This window comes from Urtica dioica, chromosome 1, assembly GCF_054948205.1.
Source record: "Urtica dioica subsp. dioica isolate 48M chromosome 1, U.dioica_male_clone48M_v1_H2, whole genome shotgun sequence".
In the NCBI taxonomy this organism is placed as follows: Eukaryota; Viridiplantae; Streptophyta; class Magnoliopsida; order Rosales; family Urticaceae; genus Urtica; species Urtica dioica.
Genome location: NC_142756.1, coordinates 51,009,908 through 51,032,567, shown reverse-complemented (window position 1 = coordinate 51,032,567; position 22,660 = coordinate 51,009,908). Strand labels below are relative to the sequence as shown.

At 38.1% G+C, this 22,660-nt stretch overlaps 1 long non-coding RNA gene across 1 annotated transcript; it reads left to right on the top strand.

Annotated features, from left to right (window-relative positions):
- Nucleotides 1-11,779: 11,779 nt before the first annotated feature.
- LOC149408065 (uncharacterized) lies at nt 11,780-15,243 on the top strand. The gene is made up of 3 exons (XR_016301800.1): nt 11,780-11,953; nt 14,483-14,688; nt 15,170-15,243. It is a non-coding gene; the product is annotated as an uncharacterized LOC149408065 (long non-coding RNA).
- The last annotated feature ends 7,417 nt before the right edge of the window (nt 15,244-22,660 follow it).

The following is a 22,660-nucleotide window of genomic DNA, read 5'->3' as shown; positions in this document are numbered from 1 at the left end:
TCCCTAACTAGATCATTATCCATTTCGGTGTCTAATAGAGAAGGTTGAGTGGGATAGATGTAGAAAAGAGCATTCTTCATACACGCATCAGTGACAAAAGAATTATCAGGAAACAAAATACGAATTCCATTCTCAATGAACTTTAAACGATAATCTTGCTCAAGAAGACGAGCAACGGATATTAAGTTCTTCACAAAGGTAGGAACAAAATAAATATTATTCAAGTTTAAAGTGCGGTCTTCAAAAGACAGCGTCACGGATCCCACAGCCTATGCAGACACCAGGCTCCCATCACCCCATTTGAAACAGAACTCGCCTTCCTCTAAGCTTTTGTTTTTCCTAAAACCAGTTAAGGAGCAGCAAATATGGTTAGTAGCAGCGGAGTCAATAATCCACATTGATACATTATCAGCTACTAAGCATGCTTCGGTAACTAGTACAATACTATGTTCATTTGCTTTGAGATAGGCAGGACAGTTCCTTTTATCGGCCTTGTGAGGTCTCTTCTTAGTTCCAGAGGCGGAGGCTTTTTTCTCAGTAGCATGTGGCTCTCATTAATTCCTCTTTCTCTTAGTGAGACCTACAGCAGTGTGAAGTTCCTTCATAAGCTTGGTAACAGTGTACTCTAGCTTGTTTATGGAGTAGTTCATCTTGGAGGTATCAAGAGATGCGGGGAGAGTGTCTAATATCATATCTATGACATTCTTCCCATCAATCTCATATCCCAGGATTTTCATTTTATTCAGAAAACTAATGATCAGTATCATAAAGTCTCCAACAGGAGTCCTAGCCTTCATATGACAGTTCATAAACTGTCGGACTGCTTGTTGCCTTGCTTGACGCCTTTGCCCTCCAAACATCTCATGGACATTGTTGAGCATGTCGGCGGCAGTCTCGATGTCACGATGTTGTTGTTGCAACACATTGTTCATTGATGCTAAGGTATAGCACCTCACAATCTCATCGGAGCAGAGCCAGGCCGCCAAGGCGTCTTTGTCCTCTTGAGTCGAATCATCATTCGTCAGAGGAGGACACGGGGTGGTGAGTACCCATTTGTGCTTGTTAAAGGTAGGTATTATGTCGAGGTTATGTTTCCAATTAACGTAGTTTTTTGTTTCGAGTTTGTTCGAGGAAAGGATGATCGAGAGAAGGTTGAGAGACATATTGCCTATAAAAGTTGAAGTAAGTTTATGATTAGTCTTTGGTTTAGGATTTATGTTTCTTTAAGACTTGATAAAATCCAAAGGTGTTATAAACAAAATGATAATTTACTCCCTCAACAGAAGGCCGCAAAAAATCTCCATTTATAAGTAAATGACACATCATTAATGTTTAGCCAAGATGTCAATACACAAATTTTGACTAGCCACCTTTTAAAATGGTTTGATCACTCACATCCTTTCGCAGGGCGTCGGGGGAGGATTACTAGGGATTGAGTCTAAGTGTGTAACCAACCACTTAGTCCAAGAGATCGACTTTGAAAAACAATCCACCGAGGGGAGGCCTTGTCTCATTGTCTAACTCTCGGACGTAGCTCATTGAGCAATGATCAGAGCAAAGCGCCCTTGAGCACTCTCATTTAAGAGAGGGCCACGAGGGTGACTCTTATTCTGGCGACAATTGCACTTTTCATTAGTGTTGGGGATCGTGGGTTACAAACAACAAGTATAACCCTCCCACTTAGTTTTTGGAGTTGGTACATCGACTCTTATAAGTTCGGAAACGGTTTTCCTAGTTATAGAGAGATAGAGCGGACAACTAGAAAAGAATCCTAGATCTTCATGTTCAGAGTAGTGTTAGTGCATAAAGGCACAAGGGACATACTCGGATCTTTTCCTATTTTCTATTTCGGGAAAGTGCATGAGGGAAGTGTGAACTTCAACTCACTCGAACACTTGAAAGTTTGAGATTACATATCTTTTTTATTTTTCGGCTTGTCTACAAGGAGACCTCCCACTCAAATTTTCAAGAGCATATACATTTTGAACATATGTGATATAGATATAGTTTTGAAAATACTTTGAAAACTTATTTGATTTGGATGAAAAAATATTTTCAAGTTTGAAAACGAAAACGTACGGTTTTTCAAAATTCAAACTAGTTTTGTAAAAATTCAATTTCAATTAAACTTTCAAAAATCAAAACATTTTAATCTTTCACATCATGTTTATAATATTGTGAAAAACATTTTTTCTCAAGAAAATTTTCTCATTAGAGTTCTATAACTCATGGTAGTGGGGATGAAAATCCGGATTTTTAAAAAACTGGACTTTCGGAACAGCCTTGCACCTTGGAGTAAAATCGCCATAACTGACGGGTCCGATGTCATTTTGACCCAAAACCAGTGGTATTGGAAAGAGGACAGACAGACCTTTAATTTTATTTAGGAATCATTAAATTTCGATTTCGGAGCAGAGAGTTATGCCACTTTTACTGCGGGTTTTTCTCCATCTCGAAGAAAAAGAAATAATTAAAGTTCGGTCTTTTTAGGTGCGAAAACCAATCGAGTGTAACGGAACGTTTTAGGAAGTTGTTAAAGCTTTTATTTGTGCTATATTAGCAAGGTAATAACTGATATAAAAGAAATAACAACAAGCATAAAACGATTTAAGTAAATAAAAGAAACTAGCAATACAATATAACTAGTCACAAAATTTACTAGAAAATTTCTCAAACTTAAAAACACGTTTTTTAATATAAAAAATTAAAAACTTTTAGAACTTATTCTAATGTGTTTTAATAACATCCCAAACTCATAGAAAATCAACATGATTTTTAATTTAAAGGCAAGAGCAATAAATTAAAAAATCCTAAGATAACAATTCTAACTTGTCACAAAATTAGTAAACTTTCGAAAACGATTTTCAAGCTCATAATTTTAAATACATATACATGCATATCTTTGACCATAGCTCTGATACCATTTGTTGGAATTGATCTAGGGTTTAAGAAAAAGTTTAACGCTTCGGGTAAGCGGCGGAATTTTAAAAATTTTCTTTTAACTAGTAAAACGTTTTTACCAACCTAGACAAAGAGCAAGTACATGTAAATAAAAACTATTATGATCATAAAAGATTACTAACCTTTTTAGAAGCTTGAACGTTGAGAAGCTTTTGGAAAAGGTTGCAACGTTCGTCTCCTCTCGCAGCACGTCTCTCTTCCTTCCTCGGCAACTCGAGCAACCACGAAAGTTTCTATCACTAAATCACTCGAGAGAAAAAGGAATTAGTGTGTGGGCACTTTTAAACACGACGACTCAAGTAAAAGTCTTAGAGTCGAAGAGCTAAAACACTAGGTCAAATGTGGACCTAGGTGCCAAAACAAAAAACGAAATTGACTACAGAGAGAGAGAGAGAGAGAGGAGTCGGCCACAAGGTCTAGAGAGAGAGTCTCTCAGTCTCTAACTTATGTGGAATGAATGAAATGAGAGAAATGAGGTGGGGTATTTATAGGAGGAGGATTACCTTCAAAAGGTAGTTTCCTCTTTCTATAGAATATCAAATATTCATGAGCAAATCTTATTTCCTCTTTTTTCCCTTGCTTTGCACGTCCAAGCTTGTCCAACAAAGCCTTGGATTTGTTTCCTCATTTACTCTCTCTTAGTTGGCCGAAATTCCCTTGCTTCTAGAAGCAAATTTGTTTCCTCTTTTTCTTTTGGCAAGTACCTTCATACATTAATGCACAAAATAAACTCTCGTTTTCTCTATTGGGCTGCACAAAATTAGTCTCCCATTCTCTTGGGTTGGACGGCCAAAAGTCTTCTAGAAAGCATTTCTAGATTTTTCTTTACTTGTTTATGACAACATAAGAAAAGCCCATTGAGAATTTTCAAGTAAAATTCTATGAAATGAAATTAATCCACAAGGCCAAATGAACACATCATGGCCAAGTGATCTAGGCCATCATATGACCATGTCAAAAAATTTATTGACATTCATTTCATGCTATGTCCAAAAAGACAAATTTACCCTTTTGACAATTTTCTTAAAACTTGTCTCGTTCTTGTTTTGACTTAGCTTCTAGTTTAACTATTCCTACTCGATGTGATTTGTGACAGTGACCTCATGGATCCAAATGAACAAAGCTTGAGCTAAACACTTGGACTCAAAAGTTCACAAACCTTTTCCAAGTGTAGCTTAATGTCAACTGACTCCACTAAAGAGTTGACACTGAAAATCTCTCAGTTCAAATGAATTTATTTTCTACTCAAGAATTCAACCAAATTACGATGAGCGGATCCACTGAATATTATCTGTGTTTACCCTTCATGAATATCATCATCTAGTCGGAATTTACGAAATTACCATTTTACCCTTCTAGCTGTTATTTCCTCAACTCCTTCGTCACTTGTGAATAAGTTAGAAACAATGTATTGACGAGGAGCTAACAATTCACATTGTTTCATCCAAAAGAGTAAAGACTCAATTTGGACACTGCCCAGTTCATTTATTCACATTCCAAGGAACAAAGCATGAGGTGATATACATTGCATTTCAGCAATCTTGTACATGAATTCCATATCTATGAGAACTTCACAAAGTTACTTATGACATTCTCACAACTTAGTACTTCACCAATAGGCCCTGTTCAGAATCACATAGTGAGTCCGAACTCTGACTTTCTCAAATGAGAATACGTAAGCTGTGAAATGGCATGTCTCATTTCAGGATTAAGGTAAGCACGATGCAATTCATACGTAGTGACTTCGAGACATAAGAGGTTAAATGGTTTGTTCTTATTTTGTCTCTAGAAGTGCACTGGTCAATTCAGTATCTTCAGAAGATACCTAGAAGAACTATAGAGTCTCCAACTCTCAATGTCCCATAACCAGACATCATAGATTCTCCTAACAATCATACTGAGGTCAATAGTCCTTTGACCCTTAGATTGCGAATATATCGTTTTAAGAAAACTACAAAGAGTTTGTTCATACAAATCTACATTTGTCTCTTTGAAAATTGTTAAGTTTGGTTATGGATTAAAGACTAATGTTTTATCATAAATCTTCAAACAGACAAGGAAGAATGAATGAACGTTTCAACTTTTTATTAATGAATAAGCAATTACAAGCAAGAGTCTTCGTGAGACTTTATTACATCAAATGTATAAAATAAAGACTACAACTCTTCTTGTGGGCACCATTGACAACAGCTGGTCCTTGGGCCGGGCAATGGCCGGGGATAGCTTGAGTCGGCCATTGGCCGAGGCAGGCCCTTGGGCCGGCCAATGGCCGAGAGTATTTGGGCCGGCCAACGGCCGGGGATAGCCTGAGTCGGCCATTGGCCGAGGCAGGCCCTTGGGCCGGCCAATGGCCGAGAGTGTTTGGGCCGGCCATTGGCCGAGGTTGGCCCTTGGGCCGGCCAATGGCCGGGGATCACTTGAGTCGGCCATTGGCCGAGGCAGGCCCTAGGGCCGGCCAATGGCCGAGAGTATGGGCCGGCCATTGGTCGAGGCTGGCCCTTGGGCCGGCCAATGGCCGGGGCAAGCCGCCGGGGCGCGTTCGACGCTGTTTCGCCTCCGTTCGGCCACCGCTCGGGGTCGGGCCGATAACACGTTTCATACGACTAGATAGCGCCACTGGACCCTTTTTTTTATTTAACAAGAATCTCAGTACACTCTTCTTAAATTGTTGCCTTTTCTATTGAATATGGTTCAATAATCAAGACTTATTAGTTCTGACTTTTGTAAGGGTTGATCTTTAATCAGAGTGGTTTTGGATATTTATGTTGATCTGAATTTCATATTTGAGATATGGTTTTCTATGAGCGTGGATCTCTGACAGGCAAGACCTTTAAAACCGTAATCTGCAACAGGCGAAGACAGACGTATTCGCTCATGATTCATGTAGTGATCTGATAATGACTAATTACCTGTATAGATGGGTAATTCACATGTTGTTTTATTATATTTACGATGGTTTGTAGTGCACGTCTCATGTTTTTCCTATAAAAGTTTTTAAATTTCATTTGCATTATCTTGTAATCTAAATCTTTGCTTTTATTAGCATAACCATTTGAGTAGCCATTTATAAAATAAAATTTAAAACCTTATCGTCATTGCCAAAAGTCCTCAAAACGCGAGGCTTGTGTGTTAGAACCAAAAAAAAAAAAAAAAACCATTTACTATTGGAAATACTATATCAAAATTGCGTACAACATTACTAAACCACTTACTGTTGGAAATATCACGGAGATAAAATAAGATTGTTGCTACCGATGGACATGATATTTTTTTTTTTTTTTTTGCTTGAAAATATTGATGTGCTTGAAATCAAATTTTTCTCTTCATAGTATTTGCATATCTTAAACGAAAGTCACACGTAGACCTACGGAAGGATAAGACAAGCCTAATTTATGTACCGCACGTAAAGACCATAATATGAGAAATAACAAGAACAAATATTTAAGAAAGTGTTTGGTTTATTTAAGGAACTTTGAGTAAAATAGCCAATCATAACCTAAATTTTGGCAAATTAACCAACGTTTGATTTATTTTACAAAATAGCCAATAAACCACATTAATCAATTTGATCAGACAAAAATATACTTCATTAAAATGAATGGTTAGCAAATATAAGTTAATTGAAAAATAAAATAAATAAATGAAAAATATTACAATAAATAACCCTTCCATTAATATATTAAAAAATTGCCTAAAAATATGAAAAAATTTCTAGATATTCACTGTCGAGTCAACGCGCATGCTCATCGTTTTCGACTTGACCCACTGATTTTCCTGAAAAAATGCAAAGCCTCCCTCGCTTTCGTCGCCTACGACTCAAACCGAAGCAGCCACTCATAACGAACAAATTAACATAAACATGAATTAATATTGAACCAAGTAACATGAATTAAACTGAAGAAGATCGAATGTACCTTGGTCAGATTAACACTGAATAAATTACCCAAAATTAACATGAATTAACACTTAATAAGATCGAATATACGTTGGTCAGATGTCTCGTCGGTGGAGATGGCAGCTTTATTGTCGTGACAATTGTCGGGCTCCCTTTTGAGGTAGGCAGTGCCGTCGCGGCAAGACTCTCACTGGCGATGACCCTGGTGGGCCAGGTGCGTACAAATAAGCACAAATAAACTAATATTGACATAAATTTACTCATATATTTATACAAGTAAACACAAAAATACCAATTCAATAGAATAAGCCAAATATACGGTCCAATTCAAATACATATCTGATCCGAAATTGGAAAAGTTGCATATAGAGAGAGAGAGAGAGATCGATGCGCGTGAGCTGGAGCAACACTCCGATAGGTCGCATCTTGACGGGTTTGCTCTCTAATGAGGACGTTCTCGTTGAGCTCGCGGACGATAACCGCTCGCTCCGAATATCCGAGGATAAAAGTGAAGGTGGAGAGCAATAGAGTGAGTAGAAATAACTTATGTTGTGATTGAGGCATATCTGCAATGGCTTTGGGGAGTGTCGATGACGGGAGAGAACGAATGAGGAACAATTAGGGTAAATTAAAAAATAAATCTTTGGGAATAAAGATCATTAAAGACATGTTTAAATGATGGAATTAAATAATAACTTATTACATTTATTTAATTCTTTTTAAAATCAGAAAGGACATTATCGGTAAAGCAAAAATAGTAACTTCCATAAATCAGAAAACTTGGCTATTTAAAAAAAAAAAAAAAAAAAAAAAAGAAGAAGACGTTGTCCAAATATCAATCTTAGCGTTTGGGATGGCTTAGTTCGTCTAATTTTTCTTTTTTTTTTAAATGTATTTTTTGTTAGTTTTCTTCATTTTACTGAAATTATATAGCTTTTTACCCTGTAGTAGAGAAAATTCGGAGCAACTTAAGATAATTAAAAGACTTTTTAGGCAAGTTAGAGTTTGTAAACAAGCAATGGGTGAGCTTTTTACAAGATTTTGAGATAGTTTCCTTACAACAATAAATAAAAAAGTGTGCTCCTTATGAGTTGATAGTTTTCGTTTTAATGAATATTGTTATTGTAGTTTTTCGCACAATATTTGCGACGTACATATCACAGAAGAGTTTGGAAAATACGCCGTGAGAGGTTGCCGACTATGTTTTCTCGGTTCTGAGGAGAACGTCACTATGGGGTTGAAACTCGATAAAATACCATCCTATGTCCAAAAGGACAAAATTACCATTTAGACAATTTTCGTAAAACTTGTCTAGTTAACATTTGAATTTGTTATGACTTAGCTTTCATGTTTAACTAATCTCACTCTAATGACTTGTGGTAGAGACGTCATGGATCCAAATGAACAAAGCTTTAGCTAGCATACTTGGAATCAAAAGTTCACAAACCTTTTCCAAGTTCTAACTTAATGTCAACTGACTGCACTAAAGAGTTGACACTGAAATCTCTCGGTTCAAATGAAAATATTTTCTACTCAAGAATTCTTCTTAATTGCAATGACTGGATCCATTGAATATTATCTATGTTTACCCTTCATGCATATCATCAACTAGATAGGATTTATAAAATTACCATACTACCCTTCTAGTTGTTATTTCCTCAACTCCTTTGTCGCTTGTGAATAAGTTAGAAACAATGAATTGACGAGGAGCTAATACGTCACATTGATTCATCCAAAAGTGTCATGACTCAATTTGGACACTGGCCATTTCATTTATTCACATTCCAAGGAACAAAGCATGAGGTGATATACATTGCATTTTAGCAATCTTGTACATGAATTTCATATCTATGAGATCTTCACAAAGTTGTTCATGACATCTTCATAACTTAGTATTTCACCAATAGGTCTTATCTATATGACATAGTGAATCTAGAACTCTGACTTCTCAAATGAGAATACGTAAGCTATGAAATGACGTCTCATTTCAGTATTGAGGAAAGCATAATGCAATTCATACATATAACCCTTCTTGTTCTTTTGTTTTGGCACCTACGTCCTCATTAGACCTAGCATTTGTTTTAGCTTTTTGGCTCATAGACTTTTTCTTGAGTCATCGTGTTTAAAAATGCCCACCAGTCTCTTGAGACTCTAGTGGTAGAAACTTTCATGGTTACTCACGGGTTCAAGAAGACTAGTGGGAGAGGCGTGCTGCGTGGGGAGACGAACGTTTCAACCTTCCGATGGCTTCTCAACGTTCAAGCTCCATTCGAGGTTGGTACTGAGTAAAAACTAAATGTAGTTTTAAAATTTTAAATTATATGTTGCCCTTTGTCTAGTTGTAAAAACGTTTTACGTGTTTTAAAGAAATTTTTTATATTCTGCCGCTTGCTAGAAGCGATAAAACTTTTCTTATCCCTAGATCTATTCCAACATGACTATGTTATGAATATGACAAGCCGTGTTGAGAGCTTCAGCCCAGAAGTGAAGAGGAATGTCTTTTGCTAGCATGATCACTCTAGCCATTTCCTGAAGAGTTCGATTTTTCCTCTCAACAATCCCATTTTTTTGTTGTGTGATAGGGGCAGAGAATTCATGAGCTATTCCTTCTGCAGTACAAAAGTTAGTAAAACTTATGTTCTCAAATTCCCTCCCATGGTAACTCCGGATTGTGGCCACTTTGCCAATGCTTTCTCCTTTTTCTCTTTGCACTTGCTTGCATAAAGCTTCAAAAAAAAGCAAAAGTGTCAGATTTCTCACGAATAAAATCAACCCAAGTATACCTGGAGAAGTCATCGACACACACAAACACGTATCTCTTTCCACCAAGGCTTTCGACCTGCATTGGCCCCATCAGATCCATGTGAAGGAGTTCTAAAACCCGCGAGGTGGTAAGATGTTGCGCCATCTTGTGCGACTTCTTGACCTGTTTTCCAATCTGACAATCACCGCAGATTTTTCCTTCAACAATCTTTAGCTCAGGGACACCGACAATTGCCTTCTGAGATACAATTTTGTGCATGCTTCTGAGGTTCAAATGACCAAGCTTTTAATGCCATAGCTTAGTTTCATCTTCCCCGGATAGGAGGCACTTGGTGACCTGAGAGTTTTTGACCGGAGACCACATGTAGCAGTTGTCCTGAAACCTGGTTCCTTTCATAAGCTCATCATGTTTCTCATTTATCACCACATCACGAGTAAAATTAACACGTAAGTTCAAGTCACAGATTTGACTGATACTAATAAGATTAGCAGTGAGACCTTTAACCAATAATGTCTCTGTTAAACAAGACAAACGAAGATAGTTGAGCTGACCTTTACCGATGATCTTGGCCTTTACTCCATCACCAAAGGTGACATGGAAATATGAGTCATGTGGCAAGAGCAACCACTGTTAAAGTACCAATCACTTCCAGTGGAGGCACTCAGGGAGGTGTATGCAATGTTGGCACGATAGGATGCATTTTTCACTCTCCATTCCATGCGAGCAGTGGGTTGACGACGTGAGGCAGCCTGTGGGAAGACTAATGTTGATGAAGGTTCCTCCCATATATGCGATAGCAAAAAGGCCGAATGTGACCCCTTCGTCCACAATGATGACAGACCCAACGAGGTCTGTTGACAAGAGACCTTGCTGGTCTGTGAAGACGCTGCCGATGCTTATTTTGAAACTTGTTACCACCAGATGTCTGAGACATGTTGCGCGGCATCTGGTCAACAAACTTTTGGGGGACAAAAGTAGTCTGAGACGTTGAAGCACGATGAGTATACCCAAGCCCCTTCATGTTCTTCGCAGGTTTCCCAATAGTGAGAATTTTATCTAGGCTGTCGGTGCCAGAATTCAACATCCTGACAGATTTTTTCATCTGGTCAATTTCCCCATTTTAGCGGCTGACTTCGCGCTTTAGATCACTAATGGTTTCTAAGAGCCTTGTCTTGTCTTCAGTAAGTGAGAGAATAAGAGTATTATTCTTGTCAAGCACCTGAGACTCTTCAACCCATTTAGTATGTAAGACATTATATGCATCATTCATAACATCATTAGAAAGTTCATCATCTATAAAAAATTTCTTTGAGGATTCAGCTGATTCATCAATAGATTCAAGGTTATGAGTAGGAATAGAAGCTATGAAAGCAACAAAATTGCCTATCTGGTCAGAGTCACTATCTTCTTCTTCCTCATCAGAAAGACTGGCGTTGTAACCTTTTTCTGCTTTTTTAAGAAGTTATGACACTCCTTCTGAATATGCCCATAGCCTTCACACTCATGGCACTATATACCTTTTCCTTATCTAGCAGCATTGTGAGAGCGTTCATGTAAAGGATAACTTTTGAATCTCGCCGTTTGTAATTTACGTTGAATAAACGAGCTTCCGTTTGTTACAATTAAATTAATGAGTGAATGATGGACGTATAAGTTTATCGAGTTAATTTAAATTATTTTAAGGTAGTGGAAAATCTCGGAATAAATAAAGGATTTATCGAGTTCGCCTCAAATAATAGATTATTTTCCGAAGATACATGTCGGAATTTAATTTAAGAAATAAATTCTCAAGGACGAGAATTATTTCCGAGAAACCTTTAATATATTTAAATTAATCGAGAACAAACGAGAAAATTCTCGGTTTGAATCATATAATTATAATCCGTTTGGTTATGGATTTAATTAAATAATTATATGATAAGGACTTAGTTGTAACAATTTTTTTGGACCCATTTGAAACAAAAAGGAGAAAAAAGGGGTTGGATTGTAAATAGAAGGATAAGTTTAGCATTGCCAACTCATCACTTATCCTCGTCTATTGCCTTCCTCATTAAGTCTCTCCAGCCGAGCAAAACAAAACCCACCAGCCCAAAAAGAGAAGACCACACGCGGGAAAGAAAAAAAAAGAGAAGAAAGAAAGAAAGAAAGAAGAGAACGCGGGGAGAGAGAGAGAAGGAGAGCGACGAGGTCTGAGCTCGCGAAGTGGAAGCTCGGCCGACAGCCACCGAGACCCGGAACCCACCTCGCGTGCGCGTTTCAGCCGAGAAGACGAGCGTCGTTGCGAGCCACCGAGGACGCCGGATCGAGAGGAGTCGCCGGATTTAGACCGCGAGGTAAAGATTTACTTCTGCTCTATTTCTTCTCCTTCGAAATCCCCTCATTGAAAAGCTAGGGATTGGAAATCAAATTGGGGATTTCTTGTGGATTAGGGTTCCGTCTGAAATGATTTGGTTTAGATGTTTGTTTCCGGAATCAATGATTCAAAAGTAGAGTTCGATGATGTTTCTGAGAGTTGGAGATGATTTGTTCTTGATTTTGGATTTGAAATTGTTCCGGCCGTGTGTTCGGGTTTGATATGTTGGAATTGATCTAGGGTTTAAGAAAAAGATTAAACGCTTCGGGAAGCGGCGGAATTTTAAAAAATTTCTTTACAAGTAAAAACAGTTTTTACTAACCTAGACAAAGAGCAAGTACATGTAATTAAAAACTAATATGAGCTAGAAGTTTACTAACCTTTCTTGAAGCTTGAACTTTGAAGAAGCTTTTGGAATGTTTACAACGCTCGTCTCCCCTCGCAGCACGTCTCTCTTTCTTTCCTCGGCACCTCGAGCAACCACGAAAGTTTCTATCACTAAATCACTCGAAAAGAAGGAATCAGTGAGTGGGCACTTTTAAACACTACGACTTAAGAACGAGTCTCGAAGTCGCAGAGCTAAACACTAGGTCGAGTGAGGACCTAGGTGCCAAGACAAGAAAAAATCAAAAATAAACTAGAGAGAGAGAGAGAGAGGATTTTCGGCCACAAGTTCTAGAGAGAGAGTCTCTCAAATCACTTAAACTTGGATGAATGAAATGTGAGGAAATGAGGCTCCTATTTATAGGAGAGGTGTCACCTTCAATAAGGTAGTTTCCTCTTCTATAGAATATCACATATTCATGAGCAATTTCCTCTTTTTCCCTTTGAGACACTCGGCCAACACAAGGCTTCTAGAAGCCTTGATTTGTTTCCTATTTTGTTCAAGGCCTTGCCTTGTCTCTCACTTGGCCGATTCCCACTTTCCTCTTGGAGGAAATTTGTTTCCTCTTTTTCTTTTGGCAAGTATCTAAATACATTTATGCACAAAATAAACTCTCTTTCCTTGGGTATTATGGGCGCCTATTCTCATCTAGAAGGAGCTTCTAGAAGCTTCTTCATTTGTTCATGACAACATGAGAAAAGCCCATTAAGAATTTTCAATAAAATTCTTATGAAATGAAATTAATTCACAAGGCCCAATAATCAAGTTATGGCCGAGTGACATTAAGTCATCAAATGAACTTGTAAAAAAAAATTTATTGACATTCATTCCATCATATGTCTCAAAAGACAAAAATACCCTTTTGACTATTTTCGTTCTTGTTTTGACTTAGCTTCCAGTTTAACTATTCCTATCGATGTGATTCGTGACAGTGACCTCATGGACCCAAATGAACAAAGCTTGAGCTAAACACTTGGATTCAAAAGTTCACAAACATTTTCCAAGTTTAGCTTAATGCCAACTGACTCCACTAAAGAGCTGACACTGAAAATCTCTCGGTTCAAATGAATTTGTTTTCTACTCAAGAATTCGACCTAATTATGATGAGTGGATCCACTGAATACTATCTATGTTAACCCTTCATGAATGTCATCAGCTAGTCGGGATTTACTAAATTACCATTTTACCCTTCTAGCTGTTATTTCCTCAACTCCTTTGTCGCTTGTGAATAAGTTAGAAACAATGTATTGACGAGGAGCTAACAAGTCACATTGTTTCATCCAAAAGAGTCAGGACTCAATTTGGACACTGGCCAGTTCATTTATTCACACTCCAAGGAACAAAGCATGAGGTGACATACATTGCATTTCAGCAATCTTGTACATGAATTCCATATCTATGAGAACTTCACAAAGTTACTCATGACAGACTCACAACTTAGTACTTCACCAGTAGGCCTTGTTCGGAATCACATAGTGAGTCCGAACTTTGACTTTCTCAAATGAGAATACTAAGGTGTGAAATGGCATGTCTCATTTCAGGATTAAGGTAAGCATGATGCAATTCATACATAGTGACTTCGAGACATAAGAGGTTAAATGGTTTGTTCTTATATTGTCTCTAGAAGTGCACTGGTCAATTCAGTACCTTCGGAAGATACCTAGAAGAACTATAGAGTCCCCAACTCTCAATGCCTCATAACCAGACATTATAGATTCTTCTAACAATCGTACTGAGGTCAATAGTCATTTGACCCTAAGATTGCGAATATATCGTTTTAAGCAAACTACGAAGAGTTTGTTCATGCAAATCTACATTTGTCTCTTCGTAAGTTGTTAAGTTTGTTTATGGACTAAAAGACTAGGGTTTTATCATAAAGCTTCAAACAAAGAAAGAATGAATGAACGTTTCAACTTTATTATTAATGAATAAGCAATTACAAGCAAGAGTCTTCATAAGACTATATTACATCAAATGTACACAAATAGACACTGCTACTCTTCTTGTGGGCACCATTGACAACATGATACAGACTTGATTAATTTTTGTGACGTGACTCTGAGATTGTTTTGCTGGAATTGACTTTGAATTAATGCTTGAGTTGTGATGATCGTTAAATTTCAGGAATTCGTTTGGTTAAGGCTGGCCGTGTGCGTGTGATTTGTGGGCCGTGTGTTACTTGGCCGTGCGACTTGTTTTAGCTGTGTAATTCTAAATTGTTGATGTATTGTTTCACCCGCAGCGTGGTTGTAGAAGACCGAGAGTCAGCGAACGAGTATTGGCACTTTTCAACTCGACGAGGCTGGTGAAAGACGAGGAAGAAGAAATTGGTATATAAATTCGTGATTTTATATTTGATCGTCACGTGTCTAGTGCACTATCGTAGAGTTTATAACTTTTGTGTTCGTCGTTGTGCTCATATTTTAATCTTGTAATTTCGGTTTATCGTTCGTATATAATTTGGAAACCATGGACTCATAAGAAAAAGGGTTAAACTGGATATTGTTAAAGTTTCGATTTTCACGTTGTAGAGATATACTCGTATTATAAGTCTGGAATCTGTGTAAAGTCGATAAATTCCTTATATGATGTTTGTAATTGTTTGGTTAAGGAATTTATTTTGTGTATCGTGTTTTACGGTACGAGACTTTCAGATTCTCGATCGGGGAACCAAATTATATTAATAAATGATAAGTTAAGTTATTGAGCACAACCTAGAATTCAGTTCCTCTAGCATTGCGAGTCGGAGTTTCTTCAATGATACGTTGTTTAGCAAGTATGATAACGCTTACTCCGCTCAGACCTTTGCAGGTTGTTCCTCTGTTAGCTTTGGTAGTCACGCAAAGGAAAGCGTTGAGACCAACAAGCAGCAAGAGTTGGAGATAGAGGTAAGTGAGGAGACCTAAGTCAACTACTTACCAAGGGAATAACCCTGTTTGTTTTTGCATTTATTTTCTTGTAAACAAGAGTAGGTGAAAGCCCTAAAATGAATAAACTTAAAAGTTAAGGCTTCGGCCACTCTTGCTTGAAAATTTAATTCGGGTACGCCCGTTAGGTTCAAACGCTAACTTGAACCAGCCACGTTTTCTATGTGTATAGTTAGACCTCTCTTCTAACTCTAGGAAGTAGGTTAGAATCGAGAAGACGGAAGAGCGATAAGACTCTCGAATTCAATCGGGAGTAGAAAGTTCGAAAGTCACATTTCGAGCTTTCAGCTTAAAACACTTAACGAGCTTCAAAGGGAAATAATAATTTCTTTCGGGGTTTATCCCGTTACGTTCTTCCGTATATAAGTTTAACGTGTACGCTACTAGCCGCAGAGTACCCAAACTTTAATTAAACTCGTGTCGGTGGTACCCACAAGTCAACGACTTGTGTTTGTGGCAAACCTAGGTGGTCTGTATGGCGCTGAGTACTCAAAGCTGGGGAGAACCCAACGGTAACGGGCAGTCGCCATGAGCGAACCCGATGGTAAAAGTCAGTCGCCTCGAGCGAACCCAACGATAACGGGCAGTCGCCACGAGCGAACCCGATTGTAATGGGCAGTCGCCTAGAGTGAACCCATTCAACAATGAGCAATCGCCTCGAGTGAACTCATTGTCGTGCCAAGGCGGCACACATGCGCCGACGTCAGATGAAGATGGTACCACTAGTGGATCCCAGACAATCTTAAACCACCCAAGCCACCGTAAGACTGCTGCTCGAGGTCTGAGGCTGGCTTATTGTCGTTTTGGAGATCGTAGCAGAAGAGGATGTACGATCTTGCAAAATGACAAGTGAGTAGATATAGTGTGATATCACGCGTCAGTCATGCTCTAATGTTATGTTCTAGCTACATCTAGCAATCATTCTGCATTCTTGTATGCTTGTTTGCACATCACATGGCATTAGTCGTTTTACTTTATAGATAGACTCCCACTTACTGAGTCAATCGACTCATAGTTTTATGACCCTTGGTAATGTAGATAAGGGAAAAGATGGTAAGCGGGAAACGAGATTGAAGACCGAAACCGAGCGCGTACTGCCTTCACCTATGGGCTATGGAGTTTCTTAATCGGGGGTTAGTGTCTTCTGTTAAAACGTTCCGGAACATATTTGTGTAGGAGTCACTATAAGACTCTAAGTTATAAAAGCGAAAAATTTCCCCGAATATTCGCAAACTATTTTATTATGTTTAATTTATGTGTTTATATTATGAGTTATGTACATATTTGAGTTGATCAGTCGCGGTTCGTGGGCGAGCTATCGCTTGCGGGTCGTGACAGTTCACCCCCACTGCCGTTTCTGTGAAGGTTTCCATTCTTCTGGAACCTTTGCTGAAAGTTGTCTTTGACATCTTGAGATACATTCTTCCCAGTCATCTGGTTGAATCTCTTGTTGTCAATGGTGCCCACAAGAAGAGATGTAGTCTTTATTTTGTACATTTGATGTAATAAAGTCTCATGAAGACTCTTGCTTGTAATTGCTCATTCGTTAATAAAAAGTTGAAACGTTCATTCATTGCTCCTTGTCTGTTTGAAGCTTTATGATAAAACATTAGTCTTTAGTCCATAAACAAACTAAACAACTTACGAAGAGACAAATGTAGATTTGCATGAACAAACTCTTCGTACTTTGCTTAAAACGATATATTCGCAATCTAAGGGTCAAGGGACTATTGACCTCAGTACGATTGTTAGGAGAATCTATGATGTCTGGTTATGGGGCATTGAGAGTTGGAGACTCTATAGTTCTTCTGGGTATCTTCCGAAGGTACTGAATTGACCAGTGCACTTCTAGAGACAAAATAAGAACAAACCATTTAACCTCTGTCTCGAAGTCACTACGTATGAATTGCAGCATGCTTACCTTAATCCTGAAATGAGACATGTCATTTCACAACTTACGTATTCTCATTTGAGAAAGTCAGAGTTCGGACTCACTATGTGATTCCGAACAGGGCCTATTGGTGAAGTATTAAGTTGTGAGAATGTCATGAGTAACTTTGTGAAGTTCTCATAGATATGGAATTCATGTACAAGATTGCTGAAATGCAATGTATATCACCTCATGCTTTGTTCCTTGGAATGTGAATAAATTAACTGGCCAGTGTCCAAATTGAGTCCTGACTCTTTTGGATGAGACAATGTGACTTGTTAGCTCCTCGTCAATACATTGTTTCTGACTTATTCACAAGCGACAATGGAGTTGCGGAAATAACACCTAGAAAGGTAAAATGGAAATATTGTAAATCCCGACTAGCTGATGATATTCATGAAGGGTAAACATAGATAATATTGATAATATTCAGTGGATCCGCTCATCATAATTTGGTTGAATTCTTGAGTAGAAAATAAATTCATTTGAACCGGGAGATTTTCAATGTCAACTCTTTAGTGGAGTCAGTTGGCATTAAGCTAAACTTGGAAAAGGTTTGTGACCTTTTGAGTCCAAGTGTTTAGCTCAAGCTTTGTTCATTTGGATCCATGAGGTCACTGTCACAAATCATATCGAGTAGGAATAGGTAAACTAGAAGCTAAGTCAAAACAAGAACGAAAATTGTCGAAAGGGTAATTTTTTCTTTTTGGACATGGCATGAAATGAATTTCAATAAATTTTTTGACAATGTCATATGATGACATATTATATCACTCAGCCATAACATGTTTATGGGCTTTTCTTATGTTGTCATGAACAAGTGAAGAAAATCTAGAAATGCCTTCTAGAAGGCCTTCTTGGCCGCCCAACCCAAAGGAGAAATAGGGAGATTTTTTTGTGCATAAATGTATCAAGATACTTTCCAAAAGAAAAAGAGGAAACAAATTTCCCCTATGAGGAAACAAGTATTTCGGCCAAGACAAGTCAAAGGGGAAGCAAGAATAAAAGAGGAAACAAATCCAAGGTGTCATGAAGGCACATGTTGGCCGTGTGACTTGGATAGAAATGGGAAATAAAGGGTTGCTCATGATAGCTTGGAAAATAAGAAGAAACTACTTCTTTCCAAGGCCAACCCTTCTCCTATAAATAGGACTCTCATTCCCCTCATTTTATTCATTCCACATAAGTTAGATATTGAGAGCTTCTCTCTCTAGACCTTGTGGTGGCCGATCCTCTCTCTCTCTCTCTCTAGTTATTTTTCGGTTTTTGTTTTGGCACCTAGGTCCACATTTGACCTAGTGTTTTAGCTCTTCGACTTTGAGACTTGTTCTCGAGTCATCGTGTTTAAAAGTGCCACACATTAATTCCTTTCTTTCTCGAGTGATTCTTGTGATAGAAACTTTCGTGGTTGCTCGAGTTCCCGAGGAAAGAAGAGAGACGTGCTGCGAGGGGAGACGAATGTTTTCAACCTTCCAAAGGCTCATCAACGTTCGAGCTTCTAAAAAGGTTAGTAATCTTTTATGCTCATAATAGTTTTTATTTACATGTGCTTGCTCTTTGTCTAGGTTATTAAAAACGTTTTACTTGAAAAAGAAAATTTTTAAAATTCCGCCGCTTACCGAAGCGTTAAACTTTTTCTTAAACCCTAGATCGATTACAACAAATGGTATCAGAGCTATGGTCAAAGATATGCATATACATGTATTTAAAATTATGAGCTTGAAAATCGTTTTCGAAAGTTTACTAATTTTGTGACAAGTTAGAATTGTTTTCTTAGTTTTTTTTTTAATTTATTGCTCTTGCCTTTAAATTAAAAATCATGTTGTTTTTCTATGAGTTTGGGATATTATTAAAACACATTAGAATCAGTTCTAAAAGTTTTTAATTTTTTATATTGAAAAACGTGTTTTAAAAGTTTGAGAAAATTTCGAGTAAATTTTGTGACTAGTTATATTGTCTTGCTAGTTTCTTTTATTTACTTGAATCGTTTTATGTTTGTTGTTATTTCTTTTATATCATGTTATTACCTTGCTAATAAAACACAAATGAAAGCTTTAACAACTTCCTAAAACGTTCCGTTACACTCGATTCTTTTTCGCACCTAAAAAAACCGAACTTTAATTATTTCTTTTTCTTCGAGCTGGAGTAAAGCCCGCAGTAAACGTGGCATAACTCTCTGCTCAGAAATCAAAATTTAATGATTCTTGAATCAAATTAAAGGTCTGTCGGTCTTCTTTCGAATGACATCGGTTTTGGGTCAAAAGGACATCGGAGCCGCCAGTTATGGCGATTTTACTCCAAGGTGCACGGCTGTTCCGAAAGTCCAGGTTTTTTAGAAATCCGGATTTTCAGCCCCACTACCATGAGTTATAGAACTCTAATGGGAAAATTTTCTTGCGCAAAAATGCTTTTCATAAGATTATAAACATGATAATTAAGATTAAAATGTTTTGATTTTTGAAAGTTTAATTGAAATTGAATTTTTACAAAACTAGTTTGAATTTTGAAAAACCGTTTTCATTTTCAAACTTGAAAATATTTTGTCATCCAAAATCAAATAAGTTTTCAAAATGTTTTCAAAACTATATCTATATCACATATGTTCAAAATCTATATGCTCTTGAAAATTTGAGTGGGAGGTCTCCTCGTAGACGAGCCGAAAGATAAAAGGATGTGTAATCTCAAACTTTGAAGTGTTCGAATGAGTTGAAGTTCACACTTCCCTCATGCACTTTCCCGAATAGAAAATACGAAAAGATCCGAGTATGTACCTTGTGCCTTTATGCACTAACACTGCTCTGAACATGAAAATCTAGGATTCTTTTCTAGTTGTTCGCTCTATCGCTCTATAACTAGGAAAACCGTTTCCGAACTTATAAGAGTCGATGTACCAATTCCAAAAACTAAGTGGGAGGGTTATATTTGTTGTTTGTAACCCATGATCCCCAACACTAATGAAAAGTGCAATTGTCGCCAGACTAAGAGTCACCCTCGTGGCTCTCTCTTAAATGAGAGTACTCAAGGGCGCTTTGCACTGATCATTGCTCAATGAGCTAAGTCCAAAAGTGAGACAATGAGACAAGACCTCCCCTCGGCGTATTGTTTTTCAAAGTCAATCTTTTGGACTAAGTGGTTGGTTACACGCTTAGACTCAATCCCTAGTAATCCTCCCTCGAAGCCCTGCGAAAGGATGTGGGTGATCAAACCAATTTACAAGGTGGCTAGTAAAAAATGGTGTATTGACATCTTGGCTAAGCATTAATGATGTGTCATTTACTTATAAATGGAGATTTTTTGCGGCCTTCTCTTGAGGGAGTAAATTATCGTTTGGTTTATAACACCTTTGGATTTTATCAAGTCTTAAACAAACTTAAATCCTAAACCAAAAGACTAATCATAAACTTGTTTAAACTTTTATAGGCAAAATGTCTCTCAACTCTCTCTCTTTCATCCTATCCTCGAACTAACTCGAAACCAAAAACTACGTTAATTGGAAACATAACCTCGACATAATACCTACCTTTAACAAGCACAAATGGGTACTCACCACCCCATGTCCTCCTTTGACAAATGATGATTCAACTCAAGAGGACAAAGACGCCTTGGCGGCCTGGCTCCGCTCCAATGAGATTGTGAGGTGCTATATCTTAGCATCAATGAACAATGTGTTGCAACAACAACATCGTGACATCGAGACTGCCGCCGACATGCTCAACAATCTCCTTGAGATGTTTGGAGGGCAAAGGCTTCAAGCAAAGCAGCAAGCAGTCCGACAGTTTATGAACTGTCATATGCAGGCTAGGACTCTTGTTGGAGACTTTATGATACTGATCATTAGTTTTCTGAGTAAAATGGAAATCCTAGGATCTGAGATTGATGGGAAGAGTGTCATAGATATGATCTTAGAAACTCTCCCCGCATCTCTTGATACCTCCAAGATGAACTACTCCATAAACAAGCTAGAGTACACTGTTACCAAGCTTATGAAGGAACTTCACACTGCTGTAGGTCTCACTAAGAGAAAGAGGAATCAAGGAGGACACATGCTACTGAACAAAAAGCTTCCGCCTCTGAAACTAAGAAGAGACCTCACAAGTCCGATAAAAAGAACTGTCCTGCCTATCTCAAAGCAAAGGAACATAGTATTGTACTAGTTACCGAAGCATGATTAGTAGCTGATAATGTATCAACGTGGATTCTTGACTCCGCTGCTACTAACCATATTTGTTGTTCCTTGAATGGTTTCAAGAAAACCAAAAGCTTAGAGGAAGGCGAGTTCTGTTTCAAATGGGGTGATGGGAGCCTGGTGTCTGCGAAGACTATGGGATCCGTGACGCTGTCTTTTGAAGACCGCACTTTAAACTTGAATAATGTTTATTTTGTTCCTACCTTTGGGAAGAACTTAATATCCGTTGCTCGTCTTCTTGAGCAAGATTATTGTTTAAAGTTCATTAAGAATGGAATTCGTATTTCGTTTCCTGATAATTCTTTTGTCACTGATGCATGTATGAAGAATGCTCCTTTCTACATCTATCCCACTCAACCTTCTCTTTTAGACACCGAAATAGATAACGACCTAGTTAGGGAGCCAAAGAGGGTCAAATTTTCTGAGTCCTCCGATCTAACAAAATCAACATACCTCTGGCACTTAAGACTTGGTCATATCAGTCTAGATAGGATTAAGAGACTTGTGAGGGACGGTCCACTCTAAGCCTCTGCAATAGGTTCACTACCTACTTGTGAATCCTGCATAGAAGGAAAAATGACTAACCGACCTTTCTCCGATAAGGGTCGAAGAGCCACTGAGTTGCTGGAACTAGTGCATTCTGATGTGTGGACCGCTCAACCAACAGGCACGTGGAGGATATGAATACTTCGTTACCTTCACCGATGATTACTCGCGATATGGTTTTGTCTATTTGCTCAAACACAAATCCGAGACCTTTAACATATTTAAGGTCTTTAGGGCTTTAGTGGAAAAGCAAACTGGCAAAGTGATCAACACCCTTCGATCTGATCGAGGTGGTGAGTATATGTCTGGAGAGTTCGATGACTTTCTTAAAGAAGAGGTATCGCTTCTCATTTTACCGCACCTAGCACACCTCAACAAAATGGAGTGTCAGAGAGAAGGAACCGAACTCTTACGGAGATGGTTAGATCAATGATGAGTTACTCATCACTCCCTATTTCCTTTTAGGGATATGCCCTTGAAACAGCCGCTTACATTCTGAACCAAGTTCCGTCTAAAACGGTTCCTGGTACTCTTTATGAAAGATGGACTGGCCGTAAAGTAAATCTGGGCCAAGCGATTGCTTGTTCTGAATCAAACATTTGTCTTGACGCCATGAAAGTTGAAATGCACTCGATGTATATCAACAAAGTCTGGAAACTTGTAGACCTTCCTGAAGGGATTAAACCTGTAGGGTGTAAGTGGATATACAAGAA